The sequence below is a fragment of the Ovis canadensis genome, chromosome 12 (genome assembly GCF_042477335.2).
Source record: "Ovis canadensis isolate MfBH-ARS-UI-01 breed Bighorn chromosome 12, ARS-UI_OviCan_v2, whole genome shotgun sequence".
Lineage (NCBI taxonomy): Eukaryota > Metazoa > Chordata > Mammalia > Artiodactyla > Bovidae > Ovis > Ovis canadensis.
This window is the reverse complement of record NC_091256.1, coordinates 41482922-41499127: the sequence shown is the minus strand read 5'-3', so window position 1 is coordinate 41499127 and position 16206 is coordinate 41482922. Positions and strand designations below refer to the sequence as shown.

At 38.6% G+C, this 16206-nt stretch overlaps 1 protein-coding gene across 1 annotated transcript in view; it reads right to left on the bottom strand.

The window, feature by feature from the left end:
- The window catches only part of SMYD3 (SET and MYND domain containing 3), a 756573-nt gene that overhangs the window by 635858 nt on the left and 104509 nt on the right, over positions 1-16206 (bottom strand). The gene's annotated exons all lie outside the window — the stretch shown is intronic.

The window sequence follows — 16206 nt, the reverse complement described above, 5'->3', positions numbered from 1 at the left end:
TAGCTAAGATTTTTTTTCCTTCAGGATAGTTAAGTCTGTGTGTCTGTTTCCAAATACATGTTTACAAAAGGGGAACTTAGTTCTGTGAAACAAGCTGGTGGTGCACATAATGGAGCCATGTGATACCCACCGTGCTGCTTCCCATCAATATTTTACTATCCTCAGAGCTCCATATCCCCTACACCAGCTTTCTGACTGCCCAGGACAAACAAAGGGGAAAATGAAACTTGCAAGTTCTCCATAGAGTCCTGGTCCCTCCCTATCCTAATCCCTACCCTGAAGCAAGTCTGCGAAAGAGAAACTACTATCCCTCCTCTTTCATTTTTTTTTTTTTTAATTTTTAAAATTTTTTTTAATTTTATTTTTTATTATCACTGCCTTCCAGGCTGAGCCATCTTGGTTTGAATTTACCATTCTCAGCACATCCCCAAGAAGCTACAGAAAAGGCACATGACCTTAGATTGATCACCATCAAATCACCTCAAATTCTCAGCATCTCTACCCACTAGGTGAATAAGAATGACTTCACAATCCCTTGGGTAGTTCCTCCAGCACTCTCCCAGCCTGCATACAGTTTACTGATACTGCTATTTCCATCACCAAATCAAAGACAAAACACAGGATGTATATTTCATTTCCCTGACCTACCAGGCATGTCTTTAGTTTCTTACCACATAGCATCTAATGAAAGCAATTCTGTTGCCTATTTTTTTTATTTTCTATTTATTCTTTAGACATAAAACCTTAAAGCTCTCTAATACTGATCTCGTCTCAATGCCTTCTGCTCATTTCCTATACTTTAGCCAAAAATAGGGCAAGCATTAAATAAAAAAAGATCCCAGTAAAACAAAACAGATTGAATGACAACTACTTAACATGTGGTATAAAAGAATACTTGCTGAGTTTTAAGAGAAGGGGGTAGAGAACCCCCCTTCAGAAGATTTTCTGAATTTGCATTCCTAAATGGAACTAAGAACTGGAAAAAAGGGAGAAGAGAAGAGCATAGCGGGCAGTTTTATAAGTTTGCTCTATACCAGACCTTCCAATCACCTGATAAGGAAGGTTATTGAACTTTTTAGTCTGAAGAAATCAACACAGAGAGGTTAGACAGTTTGCTAAAGATCTTGCATATAAAAAACCAAACAAACAAAAAACCTCCACTATGACCGCCACCTCAATGCTAGGATTATAAACCACGCTTGTCTAATTAGATTACACCTTTTTGCCTCTTGACAATAAGTATTAAACTGGTGCTAACAACATATCAGGAACTGTGCTATTTCTTATTTAATCACCATAATAACCCAATGAGATAGGTACCAAATTTAGCTCCATTATGCAAATGGGAAAACTGAGGCTAGAGAAAATAAGTTAAGCTGCTCAAAACCATAGGAAATAGCACAGCTCATATTCGAACCCCAGAATCCATGCCCCTCATCATAAGACTATACCCTCTGCAAAGACTAAAATTCACTAGGCAAAACTGAGTAAACAGCTAATTTTCACCAGCCAAGATAACTAATGGAATTACAACAATTCTATTCCCAAAAGCAGAATTCCCAGGTGGCTCAGTGGTAAAGAATCTGCCTGCCAATGGAGGAGACGCAGGTTCAGTGCCTGGGTAAGGAAGATCCCCTGGAGAAGGAAATGGCAACCCATGCCAGTGTTCTTGCTTGGGAAATCCCATGGACAGAGGAGCCTGGGGTGCAATGGTCCATGGGGTCAGGACTGAGTCACAGCTACATTCATGAGGTTGGATTAGCAAATCAAAATGGGACTTTTTAAAATGTAAGAATTAAAATTCTTAAAAATCATAACCACTAACCTTAAGGATTAAATATCCTCTTTTGACGTGCTATTATAAATACCAAACATGAAGTGATTAAAGAGATAATTCCCTTTAATTGCTCTTTATGCATGGAAAGGGAGTAGCTGAGATTTAATGGTGTAACACAGAAGTGTCTCCCTATGTCTACCACAATGGAAATCATTTTTCTGCTTAGACCTCCAGGCTCCTCCTTAACTGTTTAGAATCAGAGAGAAGTGGCCTCAAAACACAAAACAGAGCAGGCAATCTCTTGAGAGACTGAGGGCTGAGGCATCACACAATTTTATAAACAAGGCCAACAGTGAGAAATGTTAAGGATATACGAATATATTAGAGAAGAGCAAAAGAGTCTAAATAAACCATTTTTAAGGGCATTGAGGGATTATTCTTAGAATATATGTTAAGAAAAGCTAAAAACATTATCCATTAAACTAACAAAGCCCTGACGTAAGAACCGGATATCCCAACTCAGCTATGTGGACACAGAGAAAAATCCAGATAAGAAGAGAACCATTCCTCTTCTCCACACAGCTTAAGATTTAGAACAAATATGCTAGAACTGATAGATTAATGTGTTCAGTTCAGTCGCATAGTCGTATCCAGCTTTTCGCGACCCCATGGGCTGCAGCATGCCAGGCTTCCCTGTCCGTCACCAACTCCCAGAACTTGCTCAAACTCATGTCCATCAAGTCGGTGATGCCATCCAACCATCTCATCCTCTGTCATCCCCTTCTTCTCCTGCCTTCAATCCTTCCCAGCATCAGGGTCTTTTCCAATGAGTCAGTTCTTCACATCAAGTGGCCAAAGTATAATGTGTGGTATCATGGAAATACTTCTTATTGTCAACACTCTGAAGGCTTTCATGTATATACTCTTTCTGTATCATATATGTAGACAGAATACATTTATACATATATGTATAGTCTCATATATATTCACATACATATGTTCACAGGTAGAAACACATATGTAAATGGAAATACATGTGTGGATCGAGTAAGCGTAAATACTGGAGTCAGATTTCTCAGTCCATATTGGGCAAATCTGGTGAGCAGAAGAGCATTTGTAACAAAATGCTGTTGTAATTTAAGGCTAACTTAGGTTTAGGAATATTTTATATTATTCTAATGAGAATTGTATCTAAACGAAGATAAAACTAATAAAACTAACTTAGAACTGTTAACCCAGATTTATTCTTAGTAATTTTTATCCAAAAACTACCACACCAATTTGTGATCTTTTCTTCTCTAAACTCAGGTAAGATTTATCGTCTCTAGGCTCAGGATTCCAGAGCTGGGAGAAGAGAGTCCTGTCTTATAAAAATAGGGATATTTTAGAACTTGGACAAAGAAAATGGTAAAGCTCATCAAATTTCCACCAAAGATGGCTGATTCTCTTTCCAATCAACCATTTTTGCTGTTCTGCATAACCGCTTCTCTTCCTTAATCTATGCTAAAATTTTAGTGGGCACGATTCTTCCTGTTAATGTTTCCATTTTCATACTCTTTCTGAAGACTTAACCTTGAAGGCTTTCTGTTAGTGGGGATTTGATATATTAGAACAAGGCAGTGGATCAGAGATACGCAGGGGCTGAATCTTTCAGCTCCCTGGGAAACCATGCCAATTATGTGAACACCTTCTCTGGCCATTCATAAGACCAGGTTTGGATAGGGCCACAGATTCTTGAAAATAAAACTATAGCTCTTGGGGACTGCCCCAGTCATATCTGACTCTTTGTGACCCTATGAACTGTAGCCCACCAGGTTCCTCTGTCCATGTCCAGGCAAGAATACAGGAGTGGGTTGCCATGCCCTCCTACAGGGGTGGGTTGCCATGCCCTCCTACAGGGGATCTTCCTGACCAGGGGTCGAAACAGCGTCTCATGTCTCCTGCACTGGCAGGCAGGTTCTTTACCACTAGTGCCACCTGGGAAGCCCAACATAGTCATAGATCCCAGGATTAGGATATAAACATCTTTAGGAGGCTATTACTTTGCCCCACAGTTCATTTTTGTACTTGGGCTTTAATTTCCAAAAATACTTGTTTTATGAATTTAAAAAAAAAAACGGGGTTGCAGTAAGTTTTCCCTAACAATAACAGAACAGTTTTTTTGTTGTCTCATTATGTTTTCTTCCTCTTGCATTGTTTATTTTCAGAAAGTTACTTAAAAATAAAAAAGTTTGTTTTGTCTGTGTCCTTCATATTAACATGTTTCCTCAAAAGTCTAATGAACTTTGACTATCCCCTCTATGGTAGATATTGAAAGCTGTTTTGAAGTCAGTAAGCAAAAGCCAACTATTGAGTAGAAGGCTTCATTCTGGAGCAGCACTATCCAGTAGAAATATGTAATTTTAAGCTTTCTGGTAGCAACATTAAAAAGAAATGGGTTAAATTAATTTAAATAAAATTTATTTAACCTACTATATCAAAAATATCATTTCACGGGGACTTCCCTGGTGGTGCAGTGGCTAAGACTCTGAGCTCTTGGTGCAGGGGGCCTGGGTTCGATCCCTGGTCAGAGAACTAAGAGTTAGAATGCCACAACTAAGGAGCCCTCTTGCCACAACTAAGACTCAGTGGAGCCAAATAAATACTTTAAAATAAAAAGAAAAGAAATATTATTTCAACATGTAATCACTATATCAATTATTGAGGTGCTTTATATTTTTCTCTTATGAAGTTTTTAAAATACAGAGTGAATTTTACTATCTAAAATCAGACCATCTATATTTCAATGCTCAGTAGCCTCACATTGCTCAGTGACTACCAAACTGGACAACGGAAGCCTTGAGTGATTTGGGGAAAGCCTGATTATGGGAACTGGGGCTGGTTAAAATTTCCCAGAAAAATAGAAAAGTGTCCTCCCACATCCTGCTGGGGGAGTATAAGCCCCTCTGCCACTGCTCTGGGATTCAAGTGTGCAAAGGGGTTACAACACAGTATAGATTGTCGCAACATCCCGCCCCTGCCAGTGTTCAGCCTGGCACCACTGCCTCAGCTATGCCTGATGCCCTTAGAGGGGCAATTCCCAGGCTATGCAGCATTAGGGAGACCTGAGGGTGGGGGGCATTAATTCTTTGTCGTTTCTTTCAACAGATCGCTGGCATCTTTCGAGATTCTTTCACAGGTTCAGGATGCTCGCAAATGCTCACTTTCTATCATCTGTTTAGATTTCAACTTTTATTTCCTTTCGAAGTGAGTCTCTGACTTCTTAAATCAGCTTCTACAATTACATTGGGCGTTTTCTTCCTCCTATTTTTTACATTGTTTTCTGTTTATGCCAATTCTCCCTCCTCCTCTTGGGAAAAAAAAAATTTTCCTTTGTTATTTTTGTTGTATTTCAAGAGGGAACTGCAGTAAATGTAGGTATTTCCTCAGCCATTTTTAACTGCCTTTTTTCTGCAGTTCCACACATCTCTCTTGGTGGTCATTTGGCCGGCTGATTCTGTCTGTGCCAACCACAGCCTCCCCTTCTCCCAGGTATGTGACTGACTTACTGAGTCCTTTTCATGTCCCAAACTCTGAGAATTCAGAAATGGACATGACCCCTGGTCTCTCAGTGCAGTGCAGGAAGATTCACAAAGGGTAGAGAAAGGAATGAACAGCTAGGTGATTCCAGTGTGTGTTCTTTATACCACAGTCCTGAACTTGGGTGGGTGGGGGTGTGTGGGTGTGTCCTCAGTCATATCCAACTCTTTCAGTGTGTGTGTTCTTTATACCACAATCCTGAACTGGGGTGTGTGTGTGTGTGTGTGTATGTGTGTGTCCTCAGTCGCATCCAACTCTTGCCAAACCCATGAACTAACTGTAGCCCAACAGGCTCCTCTGTCCCTGGGATTTCCCAGGCATGAATACTGGAGTGGATTGCCATTTCCAAATCCAGGAGCTCTTCCCACCTAGGGACGGAACCCTTGTCTCCTGCGTCGGCAGGCGGATTCTTTACCTTTACCGCTAACATCACCTGGGTGCTTTCAGAGCACAGAAGGAAGGTGTCCAGCTTCCCCAGGCAAGCTGCCTTCCTCCACTGCACATCTGGTCTTGTCTTCTCAGCATTACTTGCCTCATGTTCTTTTTCTTCCATTTTCATTCTTTTAGGACTTCCAAGTTTGCAAAATTTCACATGTCTCCTACTCTGGGTCAGTCAGTTCCTTTCCCAACTACAGTGTCTCACAAGCTGATCACGTCTAGATTCCTCTGTCCACCTGACCCACACAGGTCTACCATGTACATCCTGGAGGCATGCCAGGCAACGCTCACTCCTGGGCAGAGAGAAAGCCCTGGGCTGATGGTGTGGTCTGGTTCAGTGTCTGTGAAATCAGTTGCTTTCTTCATTCAAAGACTAAAGAAAATGCTTACATTTGCATCCCAGTAATTAATATGATTTTTAAAACGTAAAATAGATAACATAAAATTTACCATTTCAACCAATTTTAAGTACAATTCACAAGGTTGTGCAATCATCAACACTGTTTTTGAAATTTTTAAATCATCCCCCTCAAAAAGTTCTATTACCATTAAGAAATGAGTTCCACTTTCTCCTTCCCACCAGGCCCTAGTAACCTCTGATCCACTTTCTGTCTCACTGAATTTGCTTGTTCTAGGTATTTCATATAAGAAAAATCATACCACGTTTGTCCCTTTGCGTTTGGCTTATTTCACTTAGCCTCGTGTTTTCAAGGTTCAATGCAGTAAAATATATCAGAACTTCATCTATTGGTTTTTGATCTTAGATAGTCATACTAATGTTCTCTTGAAACATTTTTATGTTTTTCAATGCAAAAATGAATTTTTTTCTCCTTTTTCTTTCATATTATATGACCTTCATAACAGTTTTTTTTTTTCTTTAACTTTTCCCAGTGGATACTGCTATACTTGTGTGCTTATTGATTCATGCTGATGAATAGTAATTTCATGCAAGCTATCCTGGCATGTAGGGTTCATTTTTCATGTGATCTGCATAAAAACAGTGGTGGTGAATATTAATCAAGTAAGAATGCAGACCTGAATTTCAAAAAAAGCTTAATTAGAATACACAAGTCACATGAGCCATCCCACTGCAGGAAAAGTATGCTCCATATATTTATAGCTTAAGACTTCTTGTTCCAACCTACAAATTGATATGTGTCACTGTAGGAATACGAAATGGGGGTGGGTAGGGCAGAACTGTTCCTCTCACGTGACATTCTCAAGACTGATTTTTATTATCAGGACCATATTTTACACCAAATTAAAATTGTTTTCCCAAGGACAAAAATATGGGTTTATAACTAAAAACTTAGTTATAGTAAGTTTACTTATTGAAAAATGTATATGTCAAGGTACTGTGCTGGGTGCCACATAGGAGACACAAAGAAATAAAAGTTCTCTAGGAAAATCCGGTCAGTGAATGTATCTGTAGGAAATTTATACCCATATGGATACAGTTCAGAATGTAAAAATATTTGTCACTAACATCAGAAAGTTAAACAGCAACACAGAATTAAAGCATGTATCAAGATCACAGTAAAAGTGATATCAAAGGATAAGTAATAATAACTAAATGAACTCTGCAGTCCAGTGGCATTGAACATTTTTATTTGAAACAGTAAAACCCTTTTGTTCTCCAAAGGGAATCTTAAACCAAGTATGTTAAAAGTGTATATGTGTGTGTGGGGGGTGGGGCGGGGGGGGGCTGTTAACCACTCAGCTGTGTCCGACTCTTTGCAAACCCCATAGATAGTAGCCCACAAGGCTCCTCTGTCCATGGGGTTCTCCAGGCAAGAATGCTGGAGTAGGGGGATCTTCCTCCTCCAGGGGATCTTCCCAACCCAGGGATCAAACCTGGGTCTCCTGCATTGCCGGCAGATTCTTTACCTTCTGGGCTACCAGGGAAGCCCTACAAGTGGGGGCGGGAGAGGCAAAGACTCTTTTATTGCTAGAAGCCAGCGTTCTAGATTCAGTTCTGCCAACTGTATGCCCTGAGACTATTTACCTAAATTCTCTGTCAATTCCCTTATTAACAGATGGGATTAATAATGGGATTGTTGCTAGAATTAAAAACAATGGAGGATGTAAAGCATTCAAAAGTGTCTGGAAGGACCAAATACATCTTCACGATTAATACAGGTTTAACTCATTTTATTAAGCTTTTTTTATTGCCCTTCACAGAGTCTGCATTTTTTAAGAAATAAGTTGAAGGTTTGTGGCAACTCGGTTGAGCACAATTTTTCCAAAAGCACTTGCTCACTTTCACGTCTCTTGTGTCACATTTTGGTAATTCTCCCACCATTTCAAGTACTTTCATTCTTACTATATTTGTTATAGTGATATGTGATCAGTGATCTCTGATGCTACAATTCTGATTCTTTGGGGGTAGCATGCACCTCAGCATATGAGACGGTGAACTTGACAGATACTGTGTGTGCGTTCTGACTGCTCTACTCTCCCTTCCTCTCCTCCCGCCTCCCTTTTCCCTGAGACACAACAATTTGAAATTAGGCTAACTAATAACCTGAACTGAACTGAACTGAATAACCCTACAGTGGCCTCTAAATGTTCAAGCGAAGGAAAGAGTAGAATGTCTCTAACTTTAAAACAAACGCTAAACATGATTAAACTTAGTGAAGAAGGCCTGTCGAAAGCCAACACAGGCCCAAAGCTAGGCCTCTTTTGCCAAATGATTAGCCAAGTTGTGAAGGTAAAGGAAAATTTCTGGAAGGAAATTACAAGTGCTACTTCAGTGAGCACACAAATGGTAAGAAAGCAAAACAGCCTTATTGCTGATCTGGAGACAGTCATAAAGATCTGGAAAGAGGGTCAAACCAGCCACAACATTCCCTTAAATCTAAGCCTGATCCACGGCAAGGCCCTAACTCTCTTCAATTCTGTGAACACTGACAGAGGTAAGAAGTTGCATAAGAAAAGTCTGAAGCTAGCAGAGGTAACTTCCTGAGGTTTAAGGAAGGAAGCTGTCTCCAAAACATAAAAATGTAAAATGAAGCCACGAATGATGATGTAGAAGCTGCAACAAGTTATCCAGTTAATGAAGGCAGCTAACTAAGCAACAGATTTTCATGTAAATGAAACGGCCTCTATTGGAAGAAGATCCCGTCTGGGTCTTTTGTAGCCAGAGACCAGAAATCAATGCCTGGCTTCAAAGGACAGCCTGACTCTCTTGTTAGGGGCTAATGCAGCTGGTGACGTGAAGTTGAAGCTAGTGCTCGTTTACCATTCTGAAATCTAAGACCCTTAAGAATTAAGCTAAGTCTACTCTGCCTGGGCTCTATAAATGAAACAACAAAGCCTGGATGACAGCACATCTGTTTACAACACAGTTTACTGCATGTTTAAAGCCCACTGTTGAGACCAACTGCTCAGAAAAAAAGGTTCCTTCAAAATATCACTGCTCATTGACAAAGCACCTGGCTACCTAAGAGCTCTGATGGAGATGTTCAAGATTTATGTTGCTTCCAGGCCTACCAACACAACATCTGTCTGCAGCCTTTGGATCAAAGAGTAACTCTGATTTTCAAGTCTGATTATGAAAGAAATACATTTTGTTCAGGCTAATGATTTCTCTGATGGATCTGGGGAAAGTAAACTGAAAACCTTCTGGAAAGGATTCACCATGCTAGATTCCATTAAGAATATTCCAGACTCATGGGAAGAGGTCAAAACATCAACATTAACAGGAGTTTGGAAGAAGCTGATTCCAACGCTTACAGATGACTTTGAGGGGTTCGAGACTTCAGTGGAGCAAATAACTACAGATGTGGTAGAAAGAGCAAGAGAATTAGAAGCAGAATCTGAAGATGTGACTGAATTGCTGCAATCTCACGATCAACCTTTAATGAAGACAAAAAAATACAGAGGGAAGTTGGGCCAGTGCCAGGTGGCATCACATAGGAACCAACATGGAACTTTATATGCGGGAGAAAGAAACATCAGCCTTGTTTAATTCATTGTTAAATCTAGTCTCTGTTACTTCAGCCAAACAGATTCCCTAACTAATACTCTGTCATTTATATGTATATGTGTAACTGATTCACTGTGCCGTGCAGCAGAAACCAATACAACACTGTAAAGCAGTGTTGTATACTCCAGTAAATTTTTTTTTAATTTAATGAATGAGGAAGTGTTTTACTGATGAGCAAAGAAAGTGGTTTTGTGAGACAGAATCCATTCCCAGTGAAAATTACTGAAATGACAACAAACCATTTAGAATATTACATAAACTTAATTGATGAAGCAGCAGCAGGGTTTGAGAGGACTGACTAATTTTGGGAGAAGTTCTACTGTGAGGAGATCTGCTGGATCATAGAAAAAGCAAGGGAATTCCAGAAAAATATCTACTTCTGCTTCATTGACTACTCTAAAGCCTTTGTGTGGATCATAGCAAACTGTGGAAGATTCTGAAAGAGAAGGGAATACCATTTTACCTACTTCCTGAGAAACCGGTATGCAGGTTTAGAAGCAAGTTAGAATTGGACATGGAACAATCAGTCAGTTCAGCCGCTCAGTCGTGTTTGACTCTTTGCCACCCCATGAATCGCAGCATGCCAGGCCTCCCTGTCCATCACCAACACCCGGAGTTCACTCAGATTCACGGCCATCAAGTCAGTCATGCCATCCAGCCATCTCATCCTCTGTCGTCCCCTTCTCCTCCTACCCCCAATCCCTCCCAGCATCAGAGTCTTTTCCAATGAGTCAACTCTTCTCATGAGGTGGCCAAAGTACTGGAATTTCAGCTTTAGCATCATTCCTTCCAAAGAAATCCCAGGGCTGATCTGCTTCAGAATGGACTGGTTGGATCTCCTTGCAGTCCAAGGGACTCTCAAGAGTCTTCTCCAACACCACAGTTCAAAAGCATCAATTCTTTGGTGTTCAGCCTTCTTCACAGTCCAGCTCTCACATCCATACATGACCACTGGAAAAACCATAGCCTTGATGGCTTCAAAATTGGGAAAGGGGTACACCAAGGCTGTATATTGTCACCCTGCTTGTTTAACTTATATGTAGAGTACATCATGCGAAATGCCAGGATCGACGAAGCACAAGCTAGAATCAAGATTTCTAGGAAAAATATCAATTACCTCAGATATGTAGATGACACCATCCTTACGGCAGAAAGCGAAGAAGAACTAAAGAGCCTCTTGATGAAAGTGAAAGAGGAGAGTGAAAAAGTAGGCTTAAAACTCAGCATTCAAAAAACAAAGATCATGGCATCTGGTCCTATTACTTCATGGCAAATAGAAGAGGAAACAATGAAAACAGCGACAGACTATTTTCTTAGGCTCCAAAATCACTGCAGACCATGACTGCACCCATGAAATTAACAGATGCTTGCTCTTTGGAAGAAAAGCTATGACAAACCTAGATGGCGGGAAACCAGAATTGAAAGAGACACGTGTACCCCAATGTTCATCGCAGCACTGTTTATAATAGCCAGGACATGGAAGCAACCTAAATGTCCATCAGCAGATGAATGGATAAGAAAGCTGTGGTACATATACACAATGGAGTATTCCTCAGCCATTAAAAATAATACAGTTCAATCAGTTCTAATGAGGTGGATGAAACGGGAGCCAATTATACAGAGTGAAGTAAGCCAGAAAGAAAAACACCAATATAGTATACTAATGCATATATATGGAATTTACAAAGATGGTAATGATAACCCTATTTGAGAGACAGCAAAAGAGACACAGATGTATAGAACAGTCTTTTGGACTCTGTGGGAGAGGGAGAGGGTAGGATGATTTGGGGGAATGGCATGGAAATATGTATAATATCATATAAGAAACAAATCACCAGTCCAAGTTTGATACAGGATGCTTGGGGCTGGTGCACTGGGATGACCCGGAGGGATGGTACGAGGAGGGAGGTCGGAGGGGGTTCAGGATGGGGATCACGTGTATGCCCGTGGAGGATTCATGTTGATGTGTGGCAGAACCAATACAATATTGTAAAGTAATTAGCCTCCAATTAAAATAAATTTAAATTAAAAAAAAAAAGCAGAGACATCACTTTGCTGTCGAAGGTCCATATAGTCAAAGCTATGGTTTTTCCAGTAGTTGTGTACAAATGTATGAGCTGGACCATAAAGAAGGCTAAGCACCAAATAATCAAGGCTATCGAACTTGGTATTGGAGAAGACTCTTGAGAGTCAGGGATCAAACCAGTCAACCCTAAAGGAAATCAATCCTGAATATTCACTGGAAGGACTGATGCTGAAGCTGAAGCTCCAATACTTTGGCCACCTGACAGGAAGGATCGACTCATTGGAAAAGACCCTGATGCTGGGAAAGATTGAAGGCAGGAGGACAAGGGGGCAACAGAAGATGAGATGGTTGGATGGCATCACCAACTCAAAGGACATGAGTTTGAGCAAGCTCCAGGAGATGGTGAAGGACAGGGAAGCCTGGCGTGCTGCAGTCCATGAGGTCACAAAGAGTCAAACACAACTGAGCAACTGAACAACAGCTGCTGTGAGTAAAATGCTCCTGCACACTATAGAGAAATCATTTATAAAAGGAAGAGTTAATTGATGCAGCAAATTTCACTGCTGTCTCATTTTAAGAAACTATCACAGCCATGCCAAACTCCACTGCCCACCACCCTGATCAATCAGCAGCCTCCAATATCAAGGCAAGGCCTTCTATCAGCAAAGGACTCAGATGATGGCTACCATTTTTTAACAAAACTATTTTTTAAATTTAGGTTTGTACATTGCTTTTTTAGATATAATGCTTTTGCCCATTTCATAGATTGCAGTACAGTGTAGAATATCTTTTACATGCACTGGGAAACCAAAAGCATTATGACTCACTTTACTGTGATATATTTGCTCTATTGCAGTGATCTGGAAAGTAACCCATGATATCTTCAAGGTATACCTATACATGTCAAGACATGATCTTATAAAATTAAGATATCCTACAATGAAATTAACTCTAAATTCCTCAAATATCCATTCTTCAATTTTTACATTGTCATATCTAATAGGTAAGGATCAACTTTACATCATTAACTGATGAGTAATCTAAATTACTAATTATAGGAAGAAGCTTATTTAATTTATATCAATATTTCACTGTGATCAAATAAACAAAACTACCAATAAGGCTAAAACAGATGTACATTTTGAAGCACCTTACAATAAAGAACAGTAAAGGGCCTGATAAATTACCTTCTCTTTTTAAAGATTCCTTTACTGATATGTGAAAAACCAGTAAAAGTTATCAAAAGAATCTAAATAAAAAGATATCAAGAGAGGCCCTTTGTATAAACACTAAAGGCAATAAAATGTAATAAAATGATAAAATCAAAAAAGTCAACCTTTAAATCCATGAGAAAAATGGGGAAAAAGATGACCTTAAAACTGAAGTTTAATGTGACTTTTTTATTTTATTGAGAGCCCTAGAGTCTATATTAAGGGCAATCTGATAGGATTTAAAATACTAAATAAAAAATACTAAGAACAACTGTAGAGAATTTGAAAGTACCTGAAAATAACATAGGATAAATAAAGACAATAATATAAAAAAGAGAAGAGATTTTTAACTCTAAAATGGAGCTAGAGTAGGCTGCTGCTTAGGGAGAGGAAAGCTGGAGTGCAAAGCCCCAACTAGCAAGTGCAAATTGAAAAACAAACTAACATTCAAAGAGAGGTCAATACTCCTCCAAAGGAACAGGAAGGATGGGGTTAAAAAAACTTCACTGGCTACACAATTTTTCCTACAGTCAATGTTATTGCACTATACCAACATACCTACCTATGTTAAGAAACAATGAAATTATTTAATGTTTTAAAACAGTAAGAAGTTTTGAGGCCCTATGATCTGTTAAGTATATTCAAATATAATATTTCATTCCAACAGAGTCCAAAAGAAGTTCAGATATTAAGAAACAACCATTTAATTCTGTGCACTGGGAAAGATGTCACAAAAAAAGATAGTATTTTATATTAAACATGAAAGACAGAAAGGATTTTCACAAATAGGAATGGAAGGCAGGAATCCTTAATGGAAGGAACAAAAACAGCATCTAAAAAAATAAAATGTTGAACAGGTATGGGATACAGAGTAGGAATGGTGATATGGAATACTGGAGACAGGATAGAACATGGAAGAGCAACTTTGATGATTGATCAAAGAATTTTAGGGCAATCAAAAACCAACGAAGACTTTCTGCAGATGAAATGATATAATTAATCTCCCTACTACATGTTTAATCTGATTACAATGGATTTTTAAAGGAAAAACTAGGAAGGAGACCTCATTATGAACTTGTTTAGAATGATGAATGAAAAGTTGCAAGGGACTTTAGACATTGTCTGACTCCATTCCTTCAGTCGTCAGGCTCAGAGAGTATAATCTACTCGTGGTCAGCTGAAGAATTATTAACAGAGGTTATGAGGTTTCCACACAATGAACTCATAAGTACTCTCATATCTAACAGGTTTTTTAAGGATACAGATAGCTATCTTTAATACCCCAAATTTATACCATCACTTCCAAAACGAACTGAAGCCTGCTATCCATCTGTCTTTATTTTCTTTATTTCCACAAATACTTCCTGAACCCCTATTAAGGGTCAGGTACTATTCTAAAATATAAAGAAAACATTAGTTCCCTTCCTAGGTGGGCTTAAAGTTCAATAGTAGAAACAAGACAAAAAACAAATCAAGACAAACGATGACACAGTGACAGGCATTATGGATAAAAGTTATGTTGGGTCAGAAGGAAAATAAGTGCAGAATGGAAGGTATTACTGTTCTATAGAGAGTAACCACAGAATGCTTTTCTCATAGGATGACATGCATGTGGTGAAAGCTGGAGACATAAGAGTATCTGAGAAGAGTGGCCCACAAAAATGGAAGAATAAATACGAAAATCCATACCAGATAAGCACTCAGCCTGCCTGAATGATGGAGGGAGGTAAGAGGAGGAAATGAGGCCAAAAAGCCGGGAAGATTTAAATCATGTAGACTTTCTGGGTCACTGAGAAGGCTTTAGCACTGAAATCATCTCAGAAACAATGCAAACAGGAGACAGTGGAGCATCTTTAATGTGTTGAAATTAAAGAAAGCAATGGGGGGCTGTCAAGAAAAAAAGCAAGCCAAGCCAGAATTTTATACCAAACAAAAACATTTAAAAAGAAGCAAAATAAAAATTTTAGTTAAATGCAAAGATACCAGAAGACTTGAAACTTAAAAATTTTAAAGGAAGCTGATGGAAAAGAATACCAGATGGAAATCCAGATAAATCCAAAGATATATTAGAAATGCTATCTATGTGATAAAAACTTTGACTCCACACTTCCAATGAAGGGGGCACAGGTTTGATCCCTGATCAGTGAATTAAGATCCCACATGTTGCATTGCTTGGTCCAAAAAAAAAAAAAAAGAAGAAGAAAAAATTTTGTTTCACATTTTAAAATTTTACTTGAAAGATAATTTATCATTTAAAGCAAAGATGACAATATACAGTGGGGTTTATAATACATACAAGTAAAACTTATGATGAAATGGCACCAAAAATGGGAAGGGGCAAATGGAAGTATACTATGATTATAACATCCACACATTACATGTTGTGTGTGATATTATTTAATAGTAGAGATATACAGATAAGTTAGAGGTAAATATTTTAAATCCTAGAGCAACAACAAAAAGTAAAACAGAGCTAATAAACCAATAAAAGAGATACAATGGAATATTTAAAAATATTCAATTCAAAGGAAATCAGAACAAGAAATAAATAAGAAAAACAAGTATACTTAAGAAAACTTGGCAAGAAAAGTGACTACCAAGCAACATGTGTAAGCTAGTCTGACTCAGCATATCTACTGGGAATAAAGGTGAAAACCAACATCTTTACTAATGGATGTAAACGTTTATCTGTAGGTTTCACAGGTGATTTATTGTAATATGCTCATTTTGCATATTCCCTTTCAATCTGTCACACTGCACATGGTTTCCAAAATCAAGAGATGTTTTTAATTAGCCAACTGGGTTACTGATACCCACTCATTCAAATAAGCTTTTGGAAATACTAGACATCACCAAATAAAAAGAGTGTTTGAGGATATATAAGAAGAAAATCAGGTGAAATATTCAATGGAAATAGTTATTTGTAAAACCCTAGTCTTTGGTTCATGGGACCATTTTGTATCTCATGTACTGTACAGTTCCTTGATCAACATGCAACAGTCACATCAACATATCTGCTTGCAAAATTACACTTTTCTTGTTTCACAGTAAATAGACAGATAAGGGTTGAACACTAGAATTCATGTTGGCAGAGGCAAATAAAACCAAAAAAATTATCTGTTTTAAAAATAAATAATTATCTTGTCAATGTTAATTTATCCTACTTGATTAAATTTCATTGGCAAAA